The sequence below is a fragment of the Adiantum capillus-veneris genome, chromosome 22, assembly GCF_014529385.1.
Source record: "Adiantum capillus-veneris isolate H3 chromosome 22, ASM1452938v2, whole genome shotgun sequence".
NCBI classification, from domain to species: domain Eukaryota; kingdom Viridiplantae; phylum Streptophyta; class Polypodiopsida; order Polypodiales; family Pteridaceae; genus Adiantum; species Adiantum capillus-veneris.
Window position 1 is genome coordinate 76306384 of NC_140952.1, and position 8247 is coordinate 76314630.

The following is an 8247-nucleotide window of genomic DNA, read 5'->3' on the forward strand; positions in this document are numbered from 1 at the left end:
AAGACATCCTACGCATAGGATGTTTAAAGCAAGAAATTGAAGCCAGATATTGACAGTGGGCATAGCAAGGTGTTGTATAGCCTAGGGCAAGCCTCCTGGTCAATTTTGGTCCAAATTAGAGTTGGTTAGACTGATCAAGATCAGCAACAGGCTGTTGGAACAGATTTCTAACTCATTGACCAGCTTATAGGTGTCCAAATCAAAAAGTAAAAACAGTTGTAGACTCAGCACATAAAGGGGAATCCATAGTGCAAAAATCCAGGCAAAACAAAGTAGGAGATATCCTACGCATAGGATGTCTACTGGGGCCTACTGAAGAGAAAATTTGATTGGGCTTAGACAATGAGATTCCATTTGGCTTAAGGGTTCTAGAACTTCTTTCAGAAGTGAATTTGGACCTTGTTTGACTGAATTCAGACTTTTTCACGTAAATTGACCAACATCCGGGGAAAGTACAGTTCCAAAATAGCAGACCTATTCCAGAACATCAACAGTGTATAAAATATAGTAGTGGTTGAGATTAACTCTTGAGTTATACCAATCATTACTAAGATAACCTCTAGCAGATAAATGCTTTGATTCGATTGCCGAAATTAAACGCTTGTGTACAGGTATATTAAGCAACAAAGCAAGAAGTTGTGCGGAGACTGATCCTTTGCCAGAAGAGTGGTTGGATATTGACACTTCGTCAGACAAATCTTTCTTCATGATGGAAAGTCAACAGCCAGGAGGTTTCACCTATGACGGACCAATTCCAGGAGGAAGCACCTCCCTAAATCCTTTGAATGACTCCAAGCTCATTGTGATCTTCTTAGAGGAAGCAAACTCAAGTGGAGCCCTAGTCTATTCTACCTATTGGGGACGCAAGTGCATTTGTATCTAAGAGAGGCCAGCACATATATTGGAGATAATTCGAGTCTATGATGATGGAGATAGATTCCGAGACGAAAAGGCAAACCACTATCTAATAGTTAGTAACCCTGAAGATTACAACAGATATGGAGATAATGTGACGAAAGGAAAAATGGTTTCAGAATTTCAAGAACCGCCACCAAACATTGATCAGCCCGGAGCTATTTTTATGTATGATAAGAAAACAACCAGGGTTCCAACTTATAATGAGAACGTGGGAATCTACAAGCATGAGAGTGAGGGTATAGTCGCTTACTTTCGCAGCAAAGAACTATACTTAAATGAATTGAGCAAAGACAAGGTTCTTTACTTATTCTCTTATGAAACTGCTATGGGGAAGGGTATAGTTTTTGTTGATAGATACGGGCAAGAATACCAACGTATTCTCCTAGAGGAGGTAGAAAGGGCAACAAGTCCAGGAGCATCAACATACGCCCTTGAGGAAGTGCCTAGAGCCACCTACACCCCAAGCAAGTCAACAAATCCTTTTTCAGAAGATTATGACACCACCTCACATTCCACCTGACCGCAGGCATTCAACCCGGGGGATTCACCATAGAAAACTTACCGCACCACGTAAGTGCAGGGGAGGGGGGGTTTCTTACAATTTACATAAGCGTATATGTTAGGGGTAGGCACCCAATAATTTATCTCCTAACCTTAAAAATAAGGGAGGGGGGTATCATATTTAGGTGGGGGGGGGGGGGGGGGGGGGGGGGGGGAGAAGTGAAAAATGGAGAAAATGAGAGGAATTTTTTGTGTTTCACCATTATGGCTTCCCAGAAGAGTCTGCCCTTGAACTTGTGAGTCAATAGATACAAAGATAAATGCAAGAACTAACACTGCTTTATATCAATTGCTTCTTTTGTGATTATATAGTTCATTTGTCAAGGAATGAAAGTTATAAAGAGTTTGTATAGATGCAAATTCACACGAAGAACCTAGCACAACTTTATAACCATGTTTTTTGAGTAATTTAGATGGTTTAGAATTGGACGAATAGCCAGAGTACAGGCTAATCGAGCATATAGTTTGAAAGTCAAACTAAGACACATTGAAGGTACATCTAGTTATCAGCAAAATTAATTCCTTAGTACATTACCAATCACTATGTTACACACTCTTTGACTAGTTTTACTTAGTTAGATCATGTAAGACCTAAATATTATATGTAAGATAGAGTTGTGTTAGTGTTCTTCATTTATTGTCGTATAAGCGTAAAAAGGGGGGTCATATTTCCTAATATGAGTCGTATATAGGGGTTTTATCAAAGTTGTTCGCTCGTAGGTGGCGTCCCGTTTTGTATGTACAGTGAATCCCCTGGGGCATTCAACAACCAAAACCAACCAGCAAACCAACCATCATTGCAGGCATGGATTCGACAATCGACAACAATGGAGCAAGACCAAAACCGAGATGGTTATCAAGCCGCACAAGGGCTAAGGGATTTGCAAGAACCACCACTCTATTCAAGGTATCAAGGAGAGAGTAAGCCAAAGACTCAAGGGTCAACAGAGCCTAGAGGGCCACCCTTAGAACGAGCTCGAAGAGATGAACCATCTATGGCGAGAACTATTAGAAATTATGGCTTAGGAGCACCACTAGGAGAGGAACCAGCTTACTACAAAAGACTTGAGGAGGTATATCGATTAGGACGTGGAGATCCAACGATGAGGTTTGTAGACCATCGTAAAATTAGACCTTCTCAAGTGCAAAAATGGGTAAACAAGAAATACACAGGAAACAGAGACCCAAGAGATCATGTAGCAGCCTTTGTGCGTGTAATTAGAGTTGAAGAGGTGCTAGACTTCCCTACCCAATTTTCAGGGTTTGGACTAACCCTAGAGGATGATGCTGCTACTTGGTTTGACTCTGTAGAGCGTAGAGACTTTGAGTCTATGGAGGAAGTGTTTGACGAATTTATCAAGGAATTCTCACAAAGGGGGATAGATCATAATACCGTCTCACAAATCCATAAATTCAAACAGAAAGATGGGGAATCTGTGCAAAAGGCAGCCCTAAGACTAAAAAGAAATGTTAAGTTCTGTCCTGTGGAAGAACTGCCAACTCACTCCAGACTTATGCTTATATTCATCCAAGGACTAAGGAATGCGGATCTCCAGAAAGACTTACATACGAAGAGAAGCACGACATTGAATGAATTGACCAAGGAGGCTCTTTACCTTGTGGACAATTGCGCGGTCTACCAAGAGGGGGAGTTCAAGGACCTTGACGACGATTCATCTTCACAACAAAGTGGAAGCAAGTCTTCTAAGACAGCACCAAAAGGAGAAGTAGCTGTAAACCAAGAGCAACTTGTAGATGAAGTGCTAAAAAAGATTAACTTGTATGCCAAACCCCAGGCTAAACAGCCCAAGTGGTGTGCTATTGAACAAAAATGCACAAACCATGGGACCGAGGAATGTTATTATAACAAGGGATATGTGAGAGAGAGACCTTACGCTCCCCAAGCTCCGGTAGCTTCTCCTCAAGTTCCACCGATACCTAGGTATCAAGCAGGCAACCTACTAGGACCTGTAGGTGTAGAAAGATCACAACCGGTGTTGGGGCAACAACCACCCCTACCAGGATTACGACTAGTCGGTATAAGATACACACCAACCGTAACCGAATCAGAGGATAAGGCTTTGGTGCCTATGCATTCATATTACGCAGATCCCAATGGATATGCTGCAAATCTTGTCTATTATCCACCAGAAGAACCTCCAACGCCAGAACCATGGAGCATGATAGGAAATACAGGACCACCAACAGTTGCACAGGCAGAAGGAGAAGGAAGATATAGCTTGGATGAACGAACATTACTGTTCATAGCCAACGGAGGCATGCGTGGACAGAGACATGCATACCACCAAAGAGGAGCTCAAGGAGCACCTCAACAGCCTAAGGGGCCCTGCTACAAGTGTGGTGGAGACCATTGGCTAAGAGATTGTCCTCATGATGAAATCATAAGAGTCAACGCATATTGCACCCAGTGTGGAGTTACTTATTTGATTCTGGATTTCCCTAAGAACCCAAGCAAAGGAGCAAAAACTACCTTGAACATGCCGGAAGCAGTGCCTTCCAGTGGAGGGTTAGAAAACAAGACAATAATACCTATTCAGGCAGTGACACGAGCTCAAGCTCAAAGGATGACGAACGAACCCATAATTGAAGAGCCAAAAACCGATGCCCAAAGTTCAGAAACAAAAAATCAGAGAAGCACTTAGAAAGCTAGAAAGGCGCATATGAAAGCCAGGAAAGAACGAGAGCAAACAGATCTATCCAAGGAGTTAAAACATACAAAGGATAGATTAGAGCGGTTAGAGGATCTAGCTAGCTTAAGCTCACACACCACGGCAACCATAACACCCAAGGAAATAGCCGAGCCCAAAAGTGTAGGATCAGGGGGATTTGTACTGGTAGACAAGGTAAATGAGCAGTTGGATGCACTTCTAAAAGCTTATGAAGCCAGACTCAAAAATAACCAAGATGGATGACTTATCCATATGCGGAAATAGAAAAACAAAGGTTGGAAATGTGTAAAAAGATGATTGAAACAGCTCAATCATTGATGGAAGACCCGCTCGGTAAACCTGCAAATTTGCATGAAGCACCAGCTCCAACCCCTATCCAATCAACTTTAGAGGAACAAGTAGAAACAAAGGAAAGACTCACTAATGCCTATGAGTCCAGAGGAGAGCCTATCATAGTGCCAAATACAACAGGTGAGGCAAGTGACGGGTTCCAGCCTAAAACATTGACAGAAATGGGTAAGGACTGTAACGGTCTAGATGATCTGTGGAAGAAAATCCGTGAGTCCAACGAGGCTAATAGGATGAGTAACCACATGTATAGCAGGAGAAAAGAGAAGAATGTAATCTTCCTCCTATTGAAGAATTTGAGGCAAGGTCGCATTTGAACTTTGAGATACATTCACAAGGGGGAGACCAAGGATCAATTAGTTCGGAGTATAGCCAACCAGACTCGCTGAAAACTTTACCCTCTTACCTAGGAGAGTATGAAGTCAAGTCGAAAGTAAGAGAAATCCCATCTCAAAGACTTTCTTCTAACAAATTGATGGATTCGCAAGGATTGATTGAGTTGTTGTCCACCCCGGTGGCATGCACAATCACATTAGCAGAACTCCTCACGTTACGACCAAACATGTGGACCACAGTAGGTAAATGCCTAGAAAAATTTGGAGTAAGAGACCCCACCTTGAGTCTACAGAAAGGGATCAGAGAGTTGGACAGGCCTCAACTAAACACTAGGCCAATACCATTAAACAAGGTTGGAGAGTATTGCGAGGGAGAAGATGGAAACACAACGCTACCAGTAGAATTCCAAGGAGTAGTTTCCAAAGCTATTCTTGAGAGCGGAGAGGGAGTTGCTATCGCCACCAAGGAAATCTGAGAAAAGTGGGGAAAACCAGCTTTAAGAGCTACCAGAATGAAATTGCAATAGGCAGAAGGGTTCATGGAGAAGCCTCTAGGACTCTTAGAAAAAGTGATTGTCACTTCGTGTGGAATCGAGTATGAGCATACATTTGCAATAGTTGATTTCGACAAAAAGAACAATTATGAGATCATCTTGGGACGACCATTCATGCGATAATTGAAAATGGTCCAAGATTGGGGTTATGACCACATATACCTCAGACATGGCGAGACAACAACTAAAATACACCTGAAAGACCATAGTTACAAAGATGTGAAACAAACACCTGTGGAAGAGTTTGATTCACCTACAGTAGCAGGATCAAAACTCCCAGCATGGTTAGGGCAACAAAAAGAGCAATGGTTGTGCGGAGCTTCATATTGTGGAAGCTTAAGAAGAGAAGAATGCGTCTTAGAAAGAGCAATAGAGGACAATGAGTAAATTCCGGAACCTTTCCCTGAAGATGCCTTGGAACCTCTAGAATGGGAACACATACTAGCAACATTGGATGTCTGTACCATTACAGATAGTCCAACAACAAAATTTTGCGATAAGGATGGCTATGATGTGCTACCCTACTACATGGTAAGCATTATACCAGGAGAAGATGAGATGATAGAACCACCAGGACAAGAAGAGCTTTATAACTCCTATGAATATCTGAAAGTAAATGATGATGCAGATAATGAGTGTTCCGACACCTCAAGTAGCATGGAAGGGAAACTGAGAATATCAAGTTTTATGATGTTGCTAATCAACACCCTAGACGCCAGGAACGCTATAGGAGGAAACATGCAGGAAAAAAATAGAGAAAGAACCTGATGCCCATGATAAAAGGTAAAACTCACTATTTGATGCTTGTAAAAGCAGAGGATTGTGTAAAAGATCAAATATCAGGAAGATTCTCAAAAGATCGAAGGGAAAGAACGCGAGAGGAAATAAAACAGGAACAAAAAACTAAAACAAAAACAAAATCACAAGAATCTCAAAAATTAAAAAAAGAAACAGCAAAAGACCAAGAGTGGACCAAACTTGAGCGTAAACAGAAATACCAAGAACTGAAACGGTCTTTACGTGAGATATGGACTACTGAAGAAGATAGTGATGGTAAAGGGGAGTCAGAGAAAGGAAACATGAATGTACCATCACACTATCAGAAATTTACCATCCAGGACAGAAAAATCATCATGACACCACCAGTCAGGGAAAGAACCAACCAAGAATCTTACAATGGGCCAGAAAATGCAAAAAGGATAGACCTTGCGAAACGAGGTGAAAAACCTCAGCCGGTCTATATAGCAAACGATTTAGAGCCTGAAGAAGAAGAACGGCTAACACAACTTCTCAAAAAGTATGAAGATGTGTTTGCATGGTCCTATAAAGACCTCAAAGGAGTTGATCCATCGATATGCCAACATACAATTCCTTTGAAATCAGATGCAAAACCTAGCAAACAACGTCCTTATACTTATAATGACACATTTGCTAAACGAATCAAAGAGGAGATTGACAAGCTGATGGAAGCTGAATTCATCTATGAAATTGAACATACAGATTGGGTGTCACCCATTGTGGTAGTTCCCAAAAAGAATGGAAAACTGCGAGTGTGTGTAAACCTCAAAAAGGTAAATGTAGCCACCATAAGGGATAATTATCCCTTGCCAATCACAGAACATGTACTTGATCGGGTGGCTGCAAACGGGCTTATTCCTTGCTGGACGGATTTTCGGGATACAACCAACTGGCAATTGCAAGGGCGGATCAACACAAAACAACATTTGCCACAGAATGCGGAATTTATGCGTATCGAGTTATGCCGTTTGGCTTAACTAATGCCCCAGCTACCTTTCAAAGGTTAATGATGCACGCGTTGAAAGAATACCTAAGAATAGTCTTAGAAATTTACATGGATGATCTTTGTGTACACTCTCTTCTACGAGAGGTGTTGAGATGTCGAGCTCTACATCTTGAGTTGGCATCCACTACGGGTCTTGGCCGCTTACGGCATTTACTCACTGGTGCGTTAGGTGACCGACACGGAGGATCTCTGCCAGTGATTCTAAAGCTAGACTACACTTATAGTGCTAGCCTAGTACGCTTCTAGCGTGTTCACACTTAGTGATTGCATGTACACATGTGCTACTTTTCAGTCATTTTGTACTCTCTTTTCTGTGAGAAGAAGAAGAAGCTTTCCATCTCTGTGTGCTTTGTGCTTATCTTGTGTAGCTCTCTTGCATCCTCTTTCTTTACATGGTATCAGAGCCTAGTGCAGGCAAGAGAGGCTAAGAGAGCAAGAGCATCACAGTCCCTTCGTTCGCAATCCACGACCAGATGTCGTACTAGTTTCTGAACAGGTCTCCAAAGTGTAGTACATAGAGATTTACTGCACAAGTACAGTGGTTGTATGTACGCTTGATTGTGGACACTTGTTGAGTGTAGAAAGGGTTACAGGTACCACGATAGCAGGTTCAGCAGATTTGCAGGTTTTTGCAGATTGCAGCTATTTTGTCTTAGTGCTTCAAGATGTCTGACGGTTTCAGTCAGATTGTCACTTGATAAGCTTGAGAAAAATAACTACCCTGCCATGTAAGTTCAGAATAACAAATTTCCTAAAAGGAAAAGGTTATTGGGACTATGTAGAAGGAGACAATGAAAAAGAACCAGAGATTCCTGAGGCAAATGCTACAGCAGAACAAAGGAAATCTTTGAGGGAAGGGCAACAAGGCCAAAACAAAGTGATGTATTGGCTTTCTATGAGCATCACAGATGGCATGATGGGCTATCTACAGGATGCTGAAACCCCCGCCATTGCATGGAAAAACTTAGGCAGAGTGTTCGAGGTGAACACCAAGGCCAGGAAGCTTCAACTAAAGTCGGAGCTAAATCAGGTTAAGA